General features: G+C 44.5%; 2 long non-coding RNA genes across 2 annotated transcripts; one reads left to right on the top strand and one right to left on the bottom strand.

Moving 5' to 3' along the window:
• Positions 1–733: 733 nt before the first annotated feature.
• On the bottom strand, positions 734–22,281 carry LOC143434235 (uncharacterized). The gene is made up of 4 exons (XR_013103583.1): positions 22,117–22,281; positions 20,999–21,535; positions 4,581–16,974; positions 734–3,699 (listed from the first exon to the last, which is right to left on the bottom strand). It is a non-coding gene; the product is annotated as an uncharacterized LOC143434235 (long non-coding RNA).
• Positions 3,317–5,162, top strand: LOC143434233 (uncharacterized). Its single transcript, XR_013103578.1, has 2 exons — positions 3,317–3,457; positions 4,318–5,162. It is a non-coding gene; the product is annotated as an uncharacterized LOC143434233 (long non-coding RNA).
• Positions 22,282–23,865: the final 1,584 nt, after the last annotated feature.

Consider the following 23,865-nt stretch of genomic DNA (forward strand, 5'->3'; position numbering starts at 1 on the left):
ACACCCCATCCCTGAATATATGCCTGGAGCTTGCAACTTAAAAGGAGAACACACAGAGGGAGAAATCTGGGCCCTGGAAGAGGATGGATAGGACTGATCATATGGATCTAGTCCTTGGCTCCTGTCCCCAGAGAAGATGATGCCTCCTTTCTGTTCATAGCTGGAATGGTGATGTCTGTAGGGCTGTTCTACATTTCCGGGAATCTGACATCCTTAGCTTACTTCCACTTCACTTTTCCAGGGCAGCATACTGTTGGAGCTCACTAAGTGACACTCAGAACATGCACCTTGACCCTGCCTAGACTACTACCTCTTTAGGAGAAAGACAGCTGCTGAAGTCTCCTGGGTATAGTCAAAATTCTGTCCTCCAGGCCAGTGAGATGGATCCAGGAGTAAGAGTGCTTGCCACCAAGCTGACAACCTAGTTACAACTCCAGATCCTATATGGACCAATTCCTGACAGTTGTCTGAGACACACACACACACACACACACACACACACACACAAGTCAATTTAAAAATAAGTATTACAATAATTTTGTCCTCTGATTTGGGAGCATTAGCCCCAAATCACTGCAGTGAGCCCCTCCTGTCCATGTTTCCAGCTTTTACTATCATCTACAAGCACCCTCCCCACAGCCCCAGATGGCAAGCACCTTCCTCATGCTCCTGCTCTCCCAGCAAGATTTTTTTTAAACGAACATGCTACTTATAAGTAAACATGAGACATATGTAAACTATGGGAACGTATTTATTTACTATATATCCAGTCTTCCGAAATATTACATCTCTTCCTTCTGGTGGCACAGAACAGATCAGCACCCTGCGATTTCAGGCGTTTTCTCAAAGAAAGAGAAAGACCCCCAAACACAAAACCTTTCAACAAACAGAAACGCTGGTTCTTTAAGGAGGCGGCTGAGCCCTCTTGCAGCAGAGGCAGACGCCTCCGCAGACCGCACTGTGCTCAACTTGAACTTATCCACTGTGTTTCCTGGACTCTGATGTGTATGTGATTGTTCTTGCAAAGGTTCTCACCGAGGTAAATAAAATTGTAGAACCTTGGAAACACGCTATTATTACAGCCAGAGAGAAGGTGTGCAGAATGGGAAATGCCTCTCTGAGGGATAAATTACATGTGATGAGGGCTAAAAGAATACAGCTCCTATTTCAGGAACTCTTCCAGGCAGAGATTTGGCAGTTTTAGCGTTCCTTTCAAGACAATACACGCACACCAAAAACATTATTCTCCACAGAGCGCCCCAGAGGCCACGGGCGTCACGTGGATGCTGTGGTTTCTCCATTCCCTCAAATTCAACACCGATCTTCTTTATTAATTTTAATTTGTCATCAATCGCCTGACAGGCATTCTTTCGGCAAGAAATACTGCAGTAAGCTGTTTCGCCCACTGTGGCAGCTATTAAAAGTAGGAGGGTGATTAGCAGGAATGAGGTCGAACAGAATAATGCCAGTATAAGTCGCTACTGTGATGTGTGTAACGCAGGAGGGTTTGTTATGTTCACTGAAATGTAATTTTAAAAACGGGACACCAGCACCTGCTCTGCCGGCTCCTGGGCTGCTTAGATCAGTTGAGCATCCTCTGCTATGTCTACCATTTACTGTGTTTCTAAATAACTACAGTTAAAATAAACTTCATTGTCCCCATCTATTTCACGTACACAGGGAAGGTAAATACATCATCCTGTGATTGGGCCAGATGATACAAAGCAAGGTGATTTAATCAGCAATATTGGCGATTGAAAAATTAGCTTTCATAACCTTCTTACAAAGACCTAAATAAACATAGTTCTCTGATGAGCTGCGTGTTCACCAAGCAAGGATGTTGTCAGGATGCCACGAGACTCCTCCATTCATACAGAAATACCATGACATTCCAGTACTTGTGTTAAGAAAATTGTGAAATTTTTATAGACATTAGACATGTACCCCTCACCTGTGTTCTTTTGGAAAAAATCACTAACCCAAGCACATAACCTGGGATGATTGCTGACCCAGAAATCCCAATCTCCAGCCTCTTGCTGAACTTTTAAAGAACTCAGATGCACACGGTTACCTCCAGCCATTTAAAACTTCGTAAGATTTAAACCAGGGGCTAAGAATAGAGAAAATGTATTTTAAATGTATAGTATATTTTCAACACCACAGCCCAGGGGGCAAAACAGCTATCGACAATCTTTCCTTGAGTATTCTCCTGGTCAGTTTGGCTTCATGCTAAATGTCATTGAGACTGCTTGGTCAAAGGCACCACTCACACTTGGTGTGTAGGTCATTTGGAGCACACTACAGCTGGCAGGGCAGGGGCTCATTATCTGTCAGCTCAGTTAGCAATATGGCCCGGCCTCCTGCCTACCAGGATGCCACCCCGAGTGCACAAATATACAGGTTCAAGGACAAGTCTGCTCAATCCATTTTGTACCTGCACATCTGTACAAAACAATAAAAAAAAATAAAAATTAAAAAAAATAATAATTTGCTTACCCATTCTGAAGTGGGTACTTAAAACTACAGGTTGACACAAATTTTTAAAAGGGATTGTAGAAGACTATTTTTTTCCGTATTTAAAGAAATAATGTGTTTGAGTAGGGTTTTGGGGGGATGATACGGTCTGAGTAGCTTGTGAGACGAAATGAACTCCAGCCAAGGAAGTTTGTCACTGGTTGTAGAGATTTTTATCACAAGGCAGAAGTGTAATGAGCAACCCTGTAAGTCCGCCTTTGGACCTAAAAACAACGCAGGCGATAAATACCACCCCTTTCCCACAGTTGCTATCTTGTAAGCTGTGGGGCTCCGTCTCAGTGCAAAGGGAATACGCAAAGAAAGAGACTCGGCAGGATGCATGTCTCGCCTCGGACAGTTTTCCTGCCCAGAACCGCCGCTCGCTGGAATCAAGCAGTGCTACAGGAGGCAATTTGAGAAGCAGTTTCTCCAGCGTCAGAGCCTGTCACATCAGAGGATCAGACAAATTTTATAAGAAAACCAATGAATGCTAAATATTGCAGTCGTGTTTGCGGAGCCCGGGCTCCCAGCTCACCCTAAGGGGGAAAAAAACACCCGAGCAGCTTGGTACCCAGAGGCACTCGGTTCCAACTAGCCCCACCCCACGGGCACCACTGGGCTTTTACATAGCCGCTCCATTTGAATCCATGATGGGCCCGATGTTTGTAATTCGACATCAAGCAGCCGCGGTGTCTGACGTTTATTTGTGCTGTTGTTTTGGCAGGTTATCCAAGGGGCCCTTCTCATCTGACATGTCAGGTCGACAATCAAACAAAGAGCACCAGTGAATTCACTTTTACAGTTAGGCAAGCTGAATGCTATTACCCGTGTATTTGTCACCGACCTGCAGATTCCTGCCTCTAATCTGCCATCGGATGGATGCTACAAAGTGAAGAGTCGGGGACATGCGTTTCCCGGTAACTACCTGCTGCCAGCTATTATTGTAAGAATCCTGTGATTTTCTTTATTCTGAGTAGAGAAAACAAGGCAGCTCCGGTAATAAAAAGGCATATCAACTAGTCACTTCCTGGCAGATTTGTCACTAGTGTGGATATAGTCGAGGAGCAGTTGTTGTTGTTGTTGTTGTTGTTGTCGTTGTCGTCGTCGTCGTTGTTGCTGCTGCTGCTGTTGTTGCACCAAAGGATGTATACACTTCAATATAATATTGTAAACCTGGAGTGTGTGCTTCAAATAAAACCCTTGTTAGTACCGTGGTGTATGCTGGTAAACAAAATAAAAGCTCACACACCTTATAAAGAACTGCCCAAACCCACATACACGTGCAAAACGCAACCCACAAATCACTCCCTGACAGAAGATATTTTATGTTATGTGATTTTGGGGTGAAAGTTATTATATTTTTATTCCTAAATCACATTAGCATAGCCACAAAACCATACATTATCAAGGCTTTCCAATATGCTTCTAAATACCCTCTAATGATGGATTGTATCTTAGGGCCTCTTGAGGACCCATGGTTAACTCTATCATCATAAGTTGTGAATTAAATTGCAAAAAAAAAAAAATCAAGTGTTTCTCGTAATTCTTTTATTTCTCCACATGGCACAATCAGATCGATTCCTGTCCCCTGTTCAGTACATAAATACATCTTTGGAAATAATCAGTCATCAATAAAATGTTCCTCCCTTACTTGATTCTAATATCTGTTTTAAAATTAACTGGGAGGGGCTTCTAAAAGGTGACCATTCATCTAGCGAGCCCTCACAAGTCACAGGGAAGTGTCCATCAAGCTGCTTAACTAGAGGTAATCTGTTTACATTTGGCCTTTTGTGTTTTGAAAAGCATAGGTGACTTCTACAGGACCCTCTCTTACTGCAAACCCAGGACCTCCAGGTATGTCCACAGGACCAAGGCAAGGAACAAAGGACCTGGTATCTTGGTGTTCTCCCATCCAGAGCAGGAGTTGAACAATTCCAAACAATAAAACCCCGGCCCAAACAAAGAGTGATTAATGACTCGGGGAGCTGCAATGCCCGACGACCAGAGAGGCTCAGAGTGGGTCTTTGAAGGGGAAATGAAAAGAGTTTCAGGCTTTAAATATTTACCATTTCATTCATCAGTGGAGCATGTAAACGCAGAAACAAATATTCAAACATGGTTTTCCCCAGACTCTGTCCCCCCACGTCGTATTCGCTCGTAATGCCTGTTTATGGCAATCAGCATAATGGAAGTCGCACGAAGGAAACAGGTTAGAGACAGCGACAATTATTCAATGGAGCTGGGCGTTCCCCTCCTGAATTTTGTTTGCCACCGGGAGTTTCCCTTGGGTTCCATGGGGCAGCATAACATACCCAGGGCTGGGAACCAAAGTTCTAGTTGTATTTTACTGTGTATTTACAATATATTATTGAAATTGTGGACCATCTCCATAGGAGCATGCACACTTTATTATCGTCCAGAGGGGGCACAAATAGGAAACGCTCCCATGACTACACCATCTTTCATCGCCTAATGCCTGTTAAGACATTGCTATTGTTAAAATAACTGTGAGACATGCTTTCATTTTGTATTGGTAAGCTTGTTCTGTTCTGCGTATCTCTGTGTGAAAGAGCATGTATGTATTTTTACTGTTCAGCATGCTTATTCTACATTTTCCAACTTAATAAAGTCAGGTTACTATTATTTTACATTATGTTACTTTCATGCAAATATTTGATATTGTATTCACTCTGTTTCCCTTAAGAGTGAGGATTATTTTGTGAGACAGAAGGCAAGGCACGGTTATTTATATTCTACATGGCAGGGGGTGGAGGAGACAGGCCTCTGAAAATAAAGTTGCCCAAGGTTACACAGCTAGGAAGTGGAGAGCCAGGGTTTGAACCCTCCTCTGGATGGATGACCCCAACCCGAAACTTGATCTTCCTGTTTCACACCTTTCATCTCCTATCCTGCTTGTAGTCAATAGGGAAGAATCTTTGTTGTATAGAACCTTGAGATGGCTCATCCCCACATCCTTTTGTCTAGTCCTTCCTCCCAAAGCATACCTCAGGAAGAAAGAAATGTGCCATGTGTAACACTATGACCTATGCCTAGGTATATCATGAGGGAGAAGGAACAGAGAAGGCAAAGAAGAAAAAGAATAGGGTGGGGAAAAAGAAAGGGAGAAACCTGTCGTAAGCCAAGCTCTCCTCCTCTACCCAGCAACAGAAGAGTGTGGGAGAGATGCTGCTGTCCAGACAGGATGCTGGTCTCTGGGGTCTACAGAAGGAGAGCTAAAGGGTAACTACAAACTTTGCAACTGGGGTCACCTAAATGTGGGATATTCTGCAAGTTTCGCTGCTTCAGTCTTTGCAGAACATAAAACTGTCCCACAAGGCCTTGTGCAACCTACTGCCATGGCCCTGGGCTCTCCACGTACTGGCTATCTCTGGCCTGTTTTCTGTGTATGGGTCTTGCCTTCCTCCCCCAGGGGCCATTTGGCTCCCAACCTGGGCTTATCACCTCCTTTCAGCTCTGAGCTGAAGAGCCACTTCCTTCAAGAAGCTTCCACATGGTCTCAGCACCTCTTTCCCAGTGCCCACTGAAATCCAGCTTCTCAATAAGTGTCTGTGCCAGGCCATGGGTTCCCAAAAAATTAGATCCATGTTGGTTTCCTCCCAGGCCTGCCAGGGAGCCAAGTGCCCCAGGATATCGCCAGGATTGATGAATGAATGTGGACAATCGGTTTGATCTTCATAAATGCAAATAGATAATTTAGCTTAAATGTGTTTCTAAACATTCTGCTAAAACTCCATTTTCCTCTTTTTCTACCTTTTCAGATTGCAACTGACAAATATACATCACCTGAGTCTCCAGTCCACATGGTGATGTATAAGGGTACCTCAGGAGACGATTGCCACCATCAAGCTAATTAGCTTGTCCATCAGCACACACGGTTACATGTGAGCATGGTGAGAGAGAGTCACCCCTGTTCTCAGTGAGTTCCAAGACACATCAGAATGACCCAAGTTGCCTGTCCGCTCAGACTGAATTCTCATGGGGCTCTGTGAACATATAACATCAAGATCCAGAAAAATCAGTCTAGAAGTTGCTAAAAAAAAAAAAAAAAAAAAAGACACCAGCAACGTGCATAACCATGTCCTCATGGATAGACACGTGTGCAGACACACTCAACGAGCATGCTGCACACAGCTTAACACACTTGGGAAGTAAATCAGCAACTAAGGTCCCCGTGATCACTGCTCCACACTGTCAGATGCGAGAGTTGGCTTTGAGAATGATTCAAATAATTCTGTTCAATGAACTTTGGGGTGAGAGAGGCAATATGGAGAAAGAGCTTTTCCACAGAAAACTATGCAATGTATGTGACAGAGTGTGTGTTATATTACACACATGATGTGTGGTGTGTATTATATGTGCATAGTACATTGGTACATGTGTAATATGAATGGATGTGTGAGAGAGAGATAGAGACAGAGAGATAGAGACAGAGAAGAGAGAGAGAGAACAGAAGGAGGGAGGCCTGGCATGTCACTTGTTTTTATTGTATATATACATATTGTATATATACATACTTCAACAGATCTGCCAATTCCTCCCAGCATTGCCTTTCTGGGAGAAAGGCCAATTTTCTTCATTTAAAAAAATATCATAACATTTGTGTTAGCAAAAAAAAAAAACTACTATAAATGCCATCAGCTACAGAATTCCAGTTTAATTTCTGTTTTGACTTTATCAAAATCTGAGAAAAAAAATATCTTTGGGGAATACAATTATCTGTGCTTAGCCACAGCCTGAAAATAAACAGAAACCCACTGTTCCATGTGGTGTAGGGACTGCTCAGGGAAGCCCCTCTAGAATCAGGCACTGTGGCCAAGGCAAGAGCAGCAGCCAGATCCCACAGCAGCATCTGAACAGTATAGAGCTGATCCCACACACCATACCATGTGGGCTAGTGTATTGGATTTGTACAAACCGCGGCACAAGAATACAGGATGTTTATAGAATACAAGTGCTGCTAATTTGTCACCCTGGCTCTTAACCTGCATGTGGGTTGACTTCATCACGGGTTTTTTTTTTTGTCAGCATAATCAAACATGTAAGGTCTCTCAGACCATGTAAGCCCAGGCATGAGAATCTTTGGTGTTTTACTATTTGAAGATTGCCCAGTGCTTCAGTAATGGTTAGACCTCGTTAAACTCTCATTGATGGTGTGGTAACTGCAGGATCTAATTTCCTCCTCTGACTGCATTTAAAATGATTGTCTTTCCCAACAGCAATCCTTTATGGTTTTTATAATCTTACTTCTTGGGTATTAGTAAATCTCCAGAGTTCCAAAGCCCATTATTTGAGAATTTTAGCAAGTCATCCCCAAAATACATTTGGTAAACTAATTAAGCTTGGGGTGTCTTTCAGACCACTCATAGAGACTTGTCTATTAACTAATACTTTTAGAATCAAAGCCGACCCAGTGGCATGAATCTGAGCACCAGGCTTGAAACAGTAGTGACCCAGATGAAGTGAGGGTGTGCCCAGCCAGCTTCTGGATTCCATTAGTCAGTCATTAGCCCTCTCTGAAGGTAGTCAAAGAGGGAAATCAACACACATGGAGTTGACCAGTGTCAATTTTGTGTTTAAAATTATTTTTTAAAAAGCAGTGAAAGATTAACTCTAAAACTGCATTAAAGTGCATCATATAATTTCTCATGTACGTTCCTTGACAAGTCAGCATCTGGCAGGTCTCCCACAGGACTGCTTCCAGACCCTGTGTGAGAGGGCTTTGCCTTAGCAAGGCAGAGAAAGCGTTAGTGTTAGGGTTCCTTCCTGGTGTCACTACTGTCTTTGGCCGTGAAAAATTCCCTTCATTCCTCACCTTCCCTTGAACTTTATGTGGTTGAGTCTCTTCTCCCACCTGGTTTGATTTTTCAAATTCAATCAAACCCTTTTTTACAGTTCCCCATTTTATTTGCCTCCTCACTGGGCTCTGCCCTGTGACTCCAGCACTCTGTCCCCTTCCAATCTTCCAAGCTCCCCACTGGCTTTGTTCCTTCCATCATCCCACAGACTCATGGCTCCTGGCAAGCTGATTTTTTTGAGTATCCTTTGATACACACGTTTAATTCTAGAAGTCATGTGCACAGCGACAAGAGGCCACGAACACAAAACCTGCATTTAAATGCTTAAAGTTTGTTGCACAGAGAGGCACCTCAAAGATCATCTGTCTCCAACTCAACAGAATCAAGAAGGTGAGCAGACACCAACTGTGGGTGATGTTAATGGGCGGACTGATACATGATGATAAGGTTTTACAGTTTGCTTCTTTCACAGACACATATTAGGACAACATTTTAGAGGTAGGGTCACTCAGTTTCTAATGACAAACTTCATCATTCTATAAATTAGCATCTTAGAATGCAAATGAGAGAAGGCACCACTGTGCTTGAACCTTAACAAGATACACTAAAGCCATCTTTCATCAGGAGCTTAGAATAAGAACTGCAACTCACCATGACTCAACTCTTACTGAAGTCTGCTAGACAAGCCATTGAGCTCCAAAGTGTTCCAATCTCCCCATAAATAACAACAATAGCTAGAAACATTAGCTCTCAGTTTTATGATGCTTGTTAAGTGCTGGGGAATCATAGAAGTCACTGGCAAAGTGGCCCCATTAGCTTGTGAAATCTTCACTATCCATGTTCAGGAGTGTAGTATATCTTTTCTGCAGATAAAGGAATTGAGAATCAAAGAGCCACACTCACTTGTCCTAGGGCATGAGCTGCCAAGTGGGTGAGCATGGTTCAAAGGAAGATGAGCCCCTAACTATGGTAGGGCACCTCTAACCCAACTGACATGGTGTGAACATCTCAGGTGACAGCCCCACCACGGGAAGCCTCATTCCCATGATGAAGTTATTATTTATCTAGCCAGCCAGCGGTCTAGCCTTCTACCCACCCATCCAACCAGCACTCAACAGCTAGTAGCCAGCCTGCATTTAGGGGAATTCGTCCATGCCTCTTACACTTACTGTAAGACCATATCCAATAAGCCACCATTGGCACCAATGGCCTGGTTTCTGACTCTGGACTCAGAGAATCCTAAACTTGGCATTTTGATGCCTTTGATCCCCCCCCTGCACTGACCATCCACTTACACAACCTAAGGACTCTTCGCTCACCAGCTCAAGGCAGGAGAAAAGCCCTTTTCGGTAAGTGGATAGAGAACATGAGGGTGGAAAAGAGTTTGAAAGAGAAAGTGTTTATCGTTTCCCATGAAGACAGTAGTAGGCAGATCCAACCATATTCCCCAGGCCTTGAAGAAGTCTGTGAGCAATTCTGAGAAATTAAAAAAGAGTAAAAGGGAATGTTGTTTTTCAGAATTCAGAGCTCAGCCCGTGGCCTGACATCAGCTGATGCCTCTGGGGGAATTCCCATGCAGCTTGGGTTCATAATTTATGTAATGACATATGCCTGGACACTGATTAGGGACCATATCAGCTCTGTGATGGAGGCAGCATCACCCTGCTTTATCATTCATTTATCTGAAGTCGTTTTGAATAATATCACAAGATTATAATGTGATCGTTACATTGTACAGCAGGCCGGGGCCTGCATGCCACTGAGGGTCAGGGCCCCAGCGGGGTTCACACCCGTTAATTTATTCACTTTGTACAGGTTTTATAAAATTAGAGTCAACAGGGTAGTGATAAAGATGGATCCACAAGCAGGTGCTTACACAAGCTGCTAATAAGACGTACGATAGGAACCACAGGAAGACCTAATAGCGATAATAGTCCTCTCCTCCGAGCCAGACTGGCACCAGAGTTTGAAACAAACCATTCAGTGCTCAATGAGGAGCGCGGATTGCCTTTGACTCAAAGGCTCTGCTCGACCTGAAGGGTTTATCGACAACCACTTTGCTGCTATGAAACGCTCTATTAGGAAAACCGTGTCTTCGGGCCACGAGGAGGGTGACAGCAGAAAGGTCGATTCCTCCAGAGGAGGGTGGCGGAGGCGAGCTCTGGAGCCACAGCCAGAAAGGCAGGAGGGAAGCAGAGACCCCAGAATTCAGCCTTCAGAGGTTAAATGGGGGAAGGGAAGGGGGCAGAGAAAGGGGTCATACTCTGCAAACCAGAATCAGGGAACAGGAGGAAGGTGGGGAAGCCTGCACTGAAGGACTAGGGCTCCATGCTATGGTGACTGACTGCTGGCTTTGTCTTATTGTTTTTCCATCACCCCATAGCCATCTTCTAAGTAGCTGACTAATGCAGATGTCCCTCAGTATCATTGAGGCACTTGAACCCCTGAGCAAATCAAAACTAGGGAACATTCAAATGTCTTACAGAAAAATGGTACAGTGGGGTCTGGGAATGTAGCTCAGTCCACATAGTACTAGCCATGCACTCAGGAGAACTTGAGTTCAACCCCTGCAGCAAATGTAAAAAGCCAGGTATACTGATGCATGCTTATAATCCCAGTCTTAGAAGAACAATTTCAAGAGGATCCTTCTGGCTCACTGGCCAGCCAGTCTAACAGAATTGAAAGAAGGTTCTAGGCCAGTGAGAAACCCTGTCTCAAACAGAAAAAGAAAGAAGTAGATAGTTGATACCTAAGACTGACCATACACACACACACACACACACGCACACGCACACGCACATGCACATGCACACGCACACACACCAATGTTAAGTGACTTAGAATGTTGACATGTTGAGCCTACTCTGTTAGGCAAGATCACACCATGTGACTTGGAGAACAAGGGCAAGAGAGGCTGTCTGTGTTCAATACACACTTCTTCCAATCTTTTCCACCCTACACTGATAAATGTGCAGCTCTTGGATCCAGAGCTCCATCTGTAATATCCCCCAGCACTTCATCCCATTTGTGCATCTTCTATGAGACATGGATGAAACCATTTCAGACATCGGAGGCTCTGGAGGAAGCAGAGACACAATGTTAAAACTAGGGATTTGGAGCTGAGTCCTGGCATCCTTGCCTTCCTTGCTGGGCTTCAGGGTATCCCCAGAGCCAAGGAAGATCTTGGGCATCTCTCAAGTTGTTTGAGGACCATAACCAGAAGGGCCAACTGTGCCAACCATGTGGAATGGAGGTGCAGGACCAGACAAAATGCTCCTCTGCAGAGAGGCAGATGTGGGGATTCACTGACTCAGGGTGGATTTCCTGGGTGGGAGGTTGACAGGTTCCAGGTCATACATTCAGAACAGGTGACAGCATGGGTGTGGATAAGGGGTGAGATGTACAAATGTACTGGGCTTCAAGATGAAGGCATTCCATGGTTTCTATCCATGTTGTAAGTATCCATGAAGCATGCCTATGAGAGAGGCCTCATGGGCTTTCCTCAGAATAAGTCCCAGACAGGACTGGGTGTCTTAGGATTTCTATTATTATGGTAAGCACCATGACCAAGTGAATCTTGTCAAGAAAAGAGTTTATTTCATCTTGCAGCTCTTAGGTCACACGCCATCACTGAGGGAAGTCAGGACAGGGACACAGGGAAGGAACGTGGAGGCAGGAACTGAAGCAGAGGCCATGGAGAAACACTGCTTACTGGCTTGCTCTGCCTGCCTTTTTCTATCATCCAGGACCCGGGGATGGCACCACCCACATTAGCCTGGGCTCTGCCAAATCAAGAACTAATTATCAATCCAGAAAATACCACCACAGACTTGCCCACAGCCCAGTATGATAGAGACATTTTCTCAATTATCAATTAAGGTTCTCGCTTCTTAGATGACTTTAGCTCATGTCAAGTTGTCAAGTTCACACACACACACACACACACACACACACACCACACAAACCTAACCAGGACAAGGGCCAGCAGTGGGAGCATGGGAGAGAAGCCAATGTCTTTTGCCTTAGGAACGCCTGGAAAGATTTAGAGGCTGTGACATATGAAGCCTCAAGTATCTCCTGCCTCACCTTCCACTTTCCTTCACACATGACAGGAAGGCACCACTCACTGTGGCCACTCAGAGGCAGGGTGAGGACAGCAGTCCTTGGAGCACCACCAACATGAACAAAGGAACTCTAGCAGAGCCCGGGCTACAGAGCACAGGCTGGCATCTCTCTGGCTAGGAAGGTCCCCCCCCCCCCGCCCCGTCCCCTGTTAGAAAGAAGAAAGGTGAAGTTTGCCTCAAACACCTTCTACTTACCTGAGAAACAGAAGCTTCCTGAGAGCCCTGAAATACTGGAAATGGAGGTGTTTCACTTAAACCTCCATAGGAACGGAAGTCCTCCAGGCATCTGGTAGCACCTGCCCCAATATGTACCCTGTGTTAAATACATTGATCCCTCCCTGACAGCTCCCTACTCACAGACTGAAAAAAACAAAACAAACAAACAAACAAAAAAAACAAAAAAAAAACAAAAAACAAAAACAAACAAACAAACAAACAAACAAAAAAACCAGAAAGTAAAACACCACCATGCAATGGAATAGCCTCTCAGTCTTTCTTCAGTACTGAACAGTAGTAGATACTAGCCATGAGATTTTGTATGAACTAAGCAGACCTGTTCCATCATTTTGTTTCACCAAGATGATGGCCTACACAGTGTCTGCAAGGTCACAGTCACACAAAAAGGACATTTAGACATTGTTTATATTTGTTCTTGAACCACTCTACGGGTTCCTTGCTACTGGACACCACAGAACTCATACCTCAGGCTTTGCAATGAGGGCAAGAGGGTCAGTTAAGAGAACAAAACAAGCCACAAGACACCAATGTCTGCAGCTATGTTTCCAAAGTCAAGTGTAACAGAGAGAGGTCGGGTTATAAAATGCATTCATGAGTTTATATCCAGTCTCTTCTTCAATCCTGGAAGACCAACGTTGCCTGCAGAGCTCTTGAAGTTGCCTCTCTATGACCAGAGAAGAGACCCAGCCCAGATGAAGGAATGACAGCCAAGAATCACTTCAGTGGGGTTGACAAGTCACAGCAGGAGGGGCCAGCAGGTCAGAGAGGAAAGGCAGAGGCAGACTTAGAGTCAGAGTATGAAGACAGGTCCAAGTAGGTGGCTCTCCTTCTGCCACCCATCTGGGACAAATGCCTTGACTCTGTAGGATGTTTTAGATTGGGAGATTGGAATGATCACAGGAGTTTCTGGGAAAGACGATGCATGCTGAACTCTTACCCTCACAGTCTGTGTCTGCTCTCTCCAGGGAGTTATGAATGGTGGTGGTGCAGCAACTGGATTATAATGACAAAGTTCAGGCTGGCCATATCCTCTCCTCACCAAGGCCAAGGTTTAGTCCACTAACATTTAGTACCTAGAAATTGACTTCACACACACACACACACACACACACACACACACGCACGCACGCACTTTGGGGAAACAAAAACATGTCTGTAGTAAATACTTTACTTGCCATTAGTCTTCAAAAATACTGGACAGACCTGGAAGATGACTCAGTTGGTAAGATATTTGTCTTGGAAGCATAAGAACATGAATTGGATCCCAAGAACCCACAGAAACCCAAGCACAGTAGTGTGTACTTGTAATCCCATCAATGAAAAACACCAGAGACAGACAGATCCATGGAACTTGCTGACCACTGACCCAGAATGAGCAGCAAGTTTGGGGCCAGTGAACCGCCCGCCTCAAGAAATGAGGGAAGGTATACCAATAAAGGGCTCAACTGATGGTGGGATATGTATAATGGTGTCATCTTTGGGAATCAGCATACCAATGCTCAAGAGCTCAGAGAAACATGCCTGAAAGTGCTTACCTGGGTAATACTTCAGAGCAGTATTTCAAGTCAATGGAAAGCAGATAGTCCTGAACAATGTCATTAGGAGAATTGGCTGTTCACTTAAATAAGAACATTTGTATGTAGTCTCCAATATTTTCCAAAAGTTTAGCTCATGTCATTTAAATTATTCCAATGTTTTTAGATGATAATAATAACAACCAGTTATTTTTATATTGTGGGGTCAAGAAAGACTTATAAATCCAGAAGACAAGACAAATGGCCGTGGATTTAATGCACAGAGCGATTAGGAGCCGACCTATGTAAAGAAGGCCTACAAATCAATAAGAAAAAGACAAACAAGTCAATAGACAGATGTGTAAAGTGCTTAAGTGGGTTCTTTACAAATGAAGAAAGCCAAAAAGTCAATTAAACATGGTCTAAGTTACTCATTTGCATTAATATCGCAGGAAAGGAAAATTAAAGCAAAATGAGAAACAATACACCTTCCACAGGGACAAAATGTGTATCCAACAATACCAAATTCGGCCATGGATGTGAGAAGCAGATATCACATAGCTCTCTGGCCCAGATACAATGGGTCCAGGCTCTGAGGAGAGCCACTGTCAGCAGCCAGAGCTCAGACAAAATAAGACATTTCATAGCCGAGGTTGTGTGAAGAAATGCTATGAATGAGCTGAAGTCCAGCATGACTCTATTCACAATATCCACAACTGGCAAAACCCCACTATCCATCAAGACATGGGTTTTAAAAAGGGACCTGAACGTGTATTTATGTACCAACATGAGATGGCTTGAAACAATGCCAAGCTACAATGACATGTTACTAAGAGACCACTTCAGAATTTCTCAGTGCCAACATAGCAAATCTAAAAGCTATTTAGAGTCATCTCCATTTCTAGGCTGATCTTTGAAGTGATCCAGGGTTGCAGTTCTCTGCAGTGATGCCAGTAGAAGCCAGCTTACCACCTTGAGCATAGGTGACAGGCAGATGGAGCCATGCTATCTCTGCTCTTTTTTAAGTTACAGCAAAATAACTGCCCAGGATCCAGATGTTTTATCTTCACAGCATACTACTAATAGTCCAGAAATTTCAGCAAGTATTTGGAGAAGTTCTCTGGCAACCCTAGATAGTTTTACATGTGGAAAGTGACTGCTGGCGCTTGGGAGCTCCTTTTCCAGTGCCATGGAAACCCCAACAAAAACTGGGGCCTCTGACTGGCGTCACAAAAAAAGTGACGGAGAATGGATTCCCGGGGGGGGGGGGGGGGGGGGGAGGGGGGAAACAGCACCAGGTGAGAAGTGAAAGTTAAGTGGGGCTTCAATTGTTCAATACATGGATGTCACCTTCCAAAGTAGACCTAGCAGCGAAGAGATAGTGTATTGATATGTGTCCGCCCAAGACAATGAGTTCAGGTTCACAAAAAATGGGTCAAGGGTACTATAGCAGTGGAGGAGCCAGAAATTTTATTGGGAGTAGGACCTGGGCCTCAAGTCCTAGCCAGGCTGGTATCCAGACTCAGCCTCTAGCAACAAGGCTGGCCAAGAGTCTATGTGACTTTGCTCTTCAAGAATTAAAAAGACCCTTCTGCTCCAGATACCTGAACTCCAGTGTCAGGAAGGCATGCCAAGATCACTAACCGACTCTATAGCCTCACATTGACATGATGTAAAAGAAACACAATGAAGGAAACCTAAAACATCAATCAAACAAACAAATAACAACAAACAACCAAACTAAGCAACAATAAACAACAAAAACAAAAACCAACCAAGCCAAACAACAATAAACAAACAACAACAACAAAACAGAATCTAAAACTTAAGGCCCACTTTAATTGTAACACACCTTTGAGGTAAATATATAAACAAAAAAATATTTTCTGGTTTCTAATAGAAAATGAAGAGGGTCACATGAACACTCTCAGGAACCCATTGTCGATCCTGTGTCAGACCCTGTGTTCTGGGCCCCAGCTACATCTCTTGACAACCTGGGTATGAGTAAAATATTGTATTTATCTTCAGTTTATAAAAATAAGTTTCCTGGAAGACTAAGGTAAGGGTGACACGTGGACACTAGCCAAGTGTAGGAAAGGCAAGGGAATTACAGAATGAAATGCAAGAGAACAACTGTAGGAAGGTCTCTGAGCAGGAGGACAAGCCGGTGACACTGATTGCCGTGGCCTTGGAAGCAGCCAAGGTGGAGACTTCCTTCTGGCACACTTGGCAGACACCGTGTGGCTATTTCCTGTGGTGATGACGAAGAAATTAATTTGCCATATGCGTGCTGTGCATGCCTTTAAAGACAAAGGGTGGTTTTAGCTCACCAGTGGCTTTTGGCCTCTCCAAAAGAAGATCTGGGAGAAACTCCAGCTGCTTAATGATGCAGGCCTGATCTATTTCGGGACTACCTGGTGCACAGTCCCCGGCTTGCCTTTGAGATTTGTCTCCATCCCTCTTGTCAGGCTGTCAGCTCACTTCTGTTGTCATTCTCTGTCTTCCCTGAGTCCTCCCAGACTCCTTCCAGCCTGATGCTGTTCATCGACCACGGAGCCGGGGTAACAGAAATCATTCTGAACTGATTGTGGGAGCAGAATTGGGTACTACAGATGCTGGCATAGGGCACAGTCATCCCAGATCTCAAAGGTACTGTCTGCTTCCTAAAAGAAGGTATCATCCCGATGGCCTAACCCAAAACTCTCACAGCTGCTGGCTGGGTTGGTCACTCTGATGTTTGTTGACCTCTCCGGGCTTCAGTTTCTTCATCTGCAATGAGAGGAAAATAAGAGCGTTCACTCTAGCTCCTACAGAGAGTAAATGTAAAGAGAAGAAGATTTGGAAGAATCCCAACTCTCATTCAAATGATACGCGGGCTAGATTCAAATACAGAGCTTGGAATGAGGGAAGTTCACCTAAGCAGCTTCAGCAGCTTCAGCACCTTCATGATGTCCTCCTAGTCAGAGAGCTGTCCCTCAACATTTTTCAATGTTCTTCTCTTGAGGATTAAATTTGAACACTAATGAAAAAAGAGCCACAGGAAGGGAAGGTCAGGATGTTCTTGGAGAGGAAGACAGGCCTGGGATCAGCCATGATACCATGAGCTCACTGAGAACTCAGCGCTCTGCCCTAAACTTCTTTGGAAACTGTGACAAATTAAAATATATCCACTTGATATTTTGCCCAGTTTTATTCATTTACCTAAGACTTTGGGAAAAACCAGACATGTTTACTTTGCCCAATTCAAGGCAAGGAAGTTTTCAACCAGAGAATACAACATAAAAGCAGCTTAGTAACACACATCCTTGGATGTCTGTAAAAAAAAAAAGCTAGTTTCATTTTCCTAAATTCATTTTTCTGCCTTAAAGGATAAAGATTCCTAAGCCCAGCCAGTCTGTGCTCATGGTTCAGGGACCCTTTAAGCCCATTTACATGGGGGCAGATATTGAAATCTTTCCAAACGTGTGAGCATATGAATTATGGCTGCAGATAATCCAAGTCTCTTTGTAAGAGGCAATAGTCCAAGAGCCCCTCCACCACTCTGACTATGAATGCCTTTTGCATGGGGGTGGGGATGGGGCTCTTCTTTTTTCAGACGCCTTCTTCCTTTGCTGCTGTTTTCCTTTGGAATCTCTTGTCATCTGCTTTTAATTGCATCCCTGCACTTGTAGCAACCGAACAAGAAAACAATTGCCCTGGACTGCTCCCCAAACCCACAATCTCTGCAAATGGGATTCTGTGGCACTTGCTTATAGCCCAGGTCCCAGCCAGGACTCTACCCAGCAGTCTCTCCAAAGCACAAGATTCATCTTATTCTCTGGAAGAGTGCTTTTCTTTTGCAAAGTAAGAAAGGATAAGGACAAGAAAGCTTTGCCATCCTCCTCATGGACAAAAAGATGGGAAATTGATCCCTGGGTTTATACAGCCCTCCTCTAGCACCTGCCTCCTGCCTCCCACTAGAGGCTCCATGAATCCACAGAGTGGGCTTCGAGATTCCCCCAGCTTAAGTCGATGCTCCTCCACTTAAAATAAAGCAAAATAAAGTGATTTAAAGATGTCCTACTTTCCAAGGTCTACAAACCGTCTGCAGAACATTAAGGGAGAATTGGCTATCTGCCCAAAGTGTTTTTCCAAACCACCTCTTAAATATTTCCTAGCCAGAACAATGTATAAAGCCCACACTGTCATCTCGGAAGAGGGAAGACGGATGCTCTCCTGTTGCTCCGAGCCTCTGCTTGGCCCCAAGGCCCCCAGGTACTGTTAAGTTTCATTGTGATCCAATACCCATCTGCCAGGCTAGAGCCTTGGGGTGCTTTCAATGCCAAATTTATACAGGCTGATATTTGCATACAAATATCTAGCTAGAAATGAATACTATAATTAGCAGCTACACAGTGTGTGGGTCTCTATTCTTAAAGCCTCCTGCACAATTTGGGAAGACACAAAATTGTGAGTTTAAGTTCAGATTTTCCTCATTGACTCAAACACATGTCCCAGGCTGGCTTTGGAGACGAATTAGAGCTACTTTTGATCCTAAGCATGAGGCCTGTTCATTGAGTCGGGGTGTGTTTATCTGTTAGGGAAACTTCATTTTGTTCGAGGGCCTGGAAGGTCAGACCCACAAATCAGCAGGAGCAAAGAGGAGGAATATCCCTCTCCCAGATGCTCAGGAGACAACACTCAAATATGATCTGAGGAAGCCCATCGTTTCCTATCACCTGTGTCAGGTCTCAGATCTGGGTCACAGTCCGGTAATTAGGTGAAACAATTAAAACCTGGATGTTTTGTAAAGGAAACCGGCAAGAATTAATTCAAACTTAATTGAAGTGAGGCAGCAACTGTCTTGGATAAGCTGGCTGGAGACAAAAGGCAATCCTTGCTCGGGGCTGAGCAATGGGGGTGGGGTGTTTCAGCAGCCCCAGGGACAGCCTCACTCCTGCAGGTTTATGTAGACAGGCTTTCCTTTCTGATGTGCATGCATGGATGGATGGATGGATGGATGGATGGATGGATGGATGGATGGATGGATGGACAGACGGATGGACAGACTGATATGTGGATGAAACATTTCATAAAAACTCTCCATTTGTTTTTGGATTGGGAGTCCACTGTCAATTCATTGCCAGTGTGATGCAAAGCACATCTTACTGTATGTGGGCAGTGATGTCATATAACCTTGGTCTAGGCTAAAGGGTGCAGAGATGCATGCTGAGAACAGGCTGCACCAGGCAGGGACTGGATTCCGTCCTCTCTGTCACCCTCAGTTCTCCTAAAATATAATGGGTTTTTTGTTTTGTTTTTGTTGTTGTTGTTGTTGTTGTTGTTGTTGTTGTTTTTAAAGCAAAGATTTGCTGGCACTTCCTTTTGAATTGACTGGCTGGGGAGAAAAGTCAGACCATGGATGGTTCTGTACAATGGGGCAAAAGAGAAAGCTTCTTTTAGAAAATCAAGTTGAAATAACAGAGTAAAACACACATGCATAGAAGCTCCCAGCCTCTTTCCAGCCTCTCTCTCTCTCTCTCTCTCTCTCTCTCTCTCTCTCTCTCTCCTTCTTCTCACTTGAGCTCAGGGATATGTTACCTAGGCATGGGGCCCACTGGAGAACGAACTGTGCTCTAGAGAGCTCGCTTAGGAGCTTAGGACTGCAAGGACCATGATCCTGTGGGAAACAGACATGTTGCCAATACTGGCACCGCGTCTGCAGTTGGTTGGAAAACTAAATCATACAAAACCTCAGGCTCAGTTCAGAAGCCTTTCCTCACCACACCTGGGCTTGAACTGGACATGGAAGGGCCACTGAAAGCCTCCTCTGCTCAATCGGCTCTCTTTCAATAAGAGGTCTGCACAGCAGACAGACTTGTACTGGGCAGAAATAAATGATTTTCCAAGGTTACCAGCCAGTGGAGGCTCGCGGAAAGGTCTGGGCCCCTGAATTCCACTCCACTGCTCTTTAGTCACCAGGCCAGCCGCCTTGTCAAATGTGTGGCTGAGTTTCATCTCTGCCCTGATGACAATGAAGGCCATGGCATCTATTAATCTTCACTACAGTCCCTAGGAACTAGTTAAGCATGAAGGGTGACAGCCCCGAGCCCTAGGGGCCTTGACAACTGCAGGTCCTCGGGGCATTACGAATCAGGGATCTCAGGAGTGAGAAATAACTTCAGCTGCTTCCCTGCCTCCTGGTCACTAGAGGCCCGGCAGCCTGTCTCGGCTCTAAGGACTGGTCCTTAACTGTCAAGCACTAGCCAAGTAGGTTTGTCAACAACCCTGAGCAGGACAGGGGGCACAGTCAGGAGGCAAGATGGACTCAGCAGATAAAACACTACATTGTCACCTATGTCCTAGCCCAGCTGGTCCTGCCACAGCCAAAGTGGCCCAGTGGCTTATTGACGGGCAAGTTCAAGATCCATCTGTTGAATGAAGGCTTGATTATTTTCATCCCAGGTTCACACACAATGACACAGCCTGTCTCTTTCTATATCTATGTCATCAGGCCACTCTGGCGACACACACAGCACCAGGATCTCATGCTGGGCTTCCAAGTTAGGACAGCAGCCACCCCTGCCCAGATGCTGACATTCCCACTGTGTCCACTTTTTTTTTTTTTTCAAACAATATGGAGCAATGCTCCTTACCTTTAAAAAGGAAATTTACGAGTCCAGCCTAGGGATTTATCTCCCACCTCCTTAGTCCCCACCCCTCCATAAGTGATAAGAAGCAACTGGAACAAGACTCTGGGGTGTCATGCTGTCAAAAAAAATTCTTAATGAAATTAAACCCCTCACACACTCACTGGTGCTATTTCGGGCTGCAGCTGAGTGACTACCTCCACGCGTCTGCTGGCCTAGCGGCTTCCGTCTGAAGACTTGCTGCATGTCAGCTCCTGGCCCCGGGGAATACGGGCGGAATATTTTATACCTGAAGTGGCCTTATTTCCAGGCAATAGCATCCCATGAAACACGACTCTGCTGTGAGTGCTCGGAGACATGCCACTCGGAACAGGAGGCAGAGAGATGGCAGGATGGGGCCAGGGACAAGGTCCTTAGATGGAGGCACTTGTCCACTCATCTACTTTTCTAATGCTGAAAATGTGAAGACTTTCCACCCAAAGCTAACCTTTTGTAGTTGTGATGTGGCAAAGGCATGTTCCCAGGGAATCAATGCCATCATCCCGGGAACTATCTGTTCAGACAGAAGCAGGAGATCTCAGATCCACCAGCATTCATTAGCAGCTTGAACTGGCTGTCCCTCCTTGTCTTACCCCTTCCACGCCTCTTCTCTTCCTCTTTATTTTTCTTGTTTTCTTTTCCTTTCTCTTTTTTTTGCGTATCTAAAAGAAAAATTGGTGGAATAAAGACTTGTCAGAATTCTGCCACATTCATTTCTAAAATCCCATGTTTTCCTTTTAGATAAGATTTTTCTCTGTACTAAAGACATTTTTTTTCCAAATGTAAATTTCACTTCCTAACATTCTTCCTGTGAGAGATTCACCAAATTCCTACCCGACCCTAGTCACAAATGCCTAGTCTGCTTTATTTAAAATGGAAACTCTCAGACTGGAACTTCTGCCCAGTGTGTTTCCCTCCTCCTCCTCTTCCTCTTCCTCCTCCTCCTCCCCTTCCTCCTCCTCCTCCCCTTCCTCCTCTTCCTCTTCCAGTCACCACATAACTGTAAAATGCCTGTGCAGAGAGGCGAGGTGGCTTTTAGAGCCTTCCCTTTCCTTTATTTTCTGCTCAAATGTGTCTGTTAAATGTCACCGTGGTGAGAGCGCTCAGAGCTGCAGTTCAAGACCACTCCGAAACGTCTTGTTAATTCTTCATAACGCGCTGACAGGCAAGGCTCAAAAAACAAAGCCCGGGAAAGAGGTTGTGGTCGCCTCAGCTTGTCCCTGCTAAGTGCCTGAAAACTCACCAGGAGTGGAAAAGGCATCTCCCACCCATCATTCTTTTCCCAGATCCAACAATCTGAGAGTCATCTTTCTGGCACTCGACACATTGTTTTAACTGAACACATATTATTAAGCCCAAACTAAGGCTCTAAGTCTCTCAATTACCTACAATTTTTATCTTTGAAGGGGGTGGGGGGGAGGAAAAGCTAGGGAGTCAGTTGCCACTGCCCATATTTATTGAGAACCATCTGTTACGCCTCTAATTAAAACCCACTTGTAATGAGCTTGTTAATGCAGCCTGTGTCAGGTACAGGATATTATTCATGAAGCCGTTGTTTTTGTGCCCGAATGATGGCTTAAAATCCTATTAGTTTGACAAAGTAATATATTAGTATTTTGACCCACTATACACAAGACTTCAGAATGACATGGCACACAGTTCATCTAAGATGTTTTTCTTCTGAAATATGCATCTATTTCAACCTAATATATAGTCAGATGGCCTCTTATAATTGCAGTATCAAATCTTTGCCTCAATTTTCAACTGCAGGTGATTTCAAATGATTAAAGACGCACAACAGGGAATAAACAAAAATGCTTACATGCAATTATTTTTAATTAGTATTTGGCTATAAAGTGTATGCCTTCATAAAAAAGTCTGTTATTCACGTAAACATCTGTTACCATACACACAAGGAAACACACTGTACGGCTGTCATCACGACTCCAAAACAGAACCTCGGAGGGAGGCTGGCCGGAAAACCAGAGCTCTGAATTTTCAAACAAAAGATGTAAGTCTAACTGCCAAAACAGAGGCTAAGCCACACCTTTCAATTAACGTCGCTCACAATCAAAGGAAGAACATTACCCTCGGAATCACACTTGAAAAATGCTAAAATAGATGGGATTATTCTTTGAAAACAATAGCATCCCCCGCCCGAACACCAGACAATTTCGAATTCTTTTCCTAATTTTGCACCCCTGCACAGAATCAGACCGTTTCCTGTTTGCACACTCTCTGCCAGCTGCTAATTTCCCAGATTCTCCGCACTCTTGTTTTTGTTCATCAATACATCCAAAGTTTGTGAGATGCAGAGGCTCAAATCCCAAGTGCGGAATATTAGCCGTGTTTCACGAAAGCCTCCAGCAAGGGGAAAAAAATATATTTTAAGTGAGCATACCCCCACCAAGCACAGGGAGAGAGATAGAGGGAAATAAATTAATACGGCTGTAATTGATAGGAGGAGATAAGTCTGCTCTGTGGAATACAGAGAGGAAAATGAAGGGGAGGTGAGAGACTACCTTGCCTATGAATTACTGAGTCAGTGGGAATTGCCTGGCTCCAGTCAGCAGAAGCTCTTGGAAGCAAAAGGGTCCGGGACCACCCCCAGCAATTCAAGTTAACACATCCAGTTTTCAGCCCAAGAGCTGGGGTGGTTATTTAATGTACAACAAAGCTGAAGAGGATGTGCCCGACGCACTTGTCTTCATTTGCATGAAAATACAAACAACCGGTTAATTGAATCACAGCTTTGTTACCACCTTTGATCCTCAGTGCTCAGATTAGGCAGAGATTGTGACCCTCTTCTCTGTGGCCCCTGAGGGGTCACTAAGCTGTTGTCACAGAAGCACTTTTTGTACCAGGACTCTGCCTGTAACTTACAAGGTGATGCTATCAGGCCTTCCCTGAGCACACAGCCCCAATGGATGTCCACTGTAGATTTTCATTAGTCTGTCTGGACATGCCAGGAGAAGCAAGAAAGTCAGAGTCA

Source organism: Arvicanthis niloticus, chromosome 1 (assembly GCF_011762505.2).
Source record: "Arvicanthis niloticus isolate mArvNil1 chromosome 1, mArvNil1.pat.X, whole genome shotgun sequence".
Classification (NCBI taxonomy): domain Eukaryota; kingdom Metazoa; phylum Chordata; class Mammalia; order Rodentia; family Muridae; genus Arvicanthis; species Arvicanthis niloticus.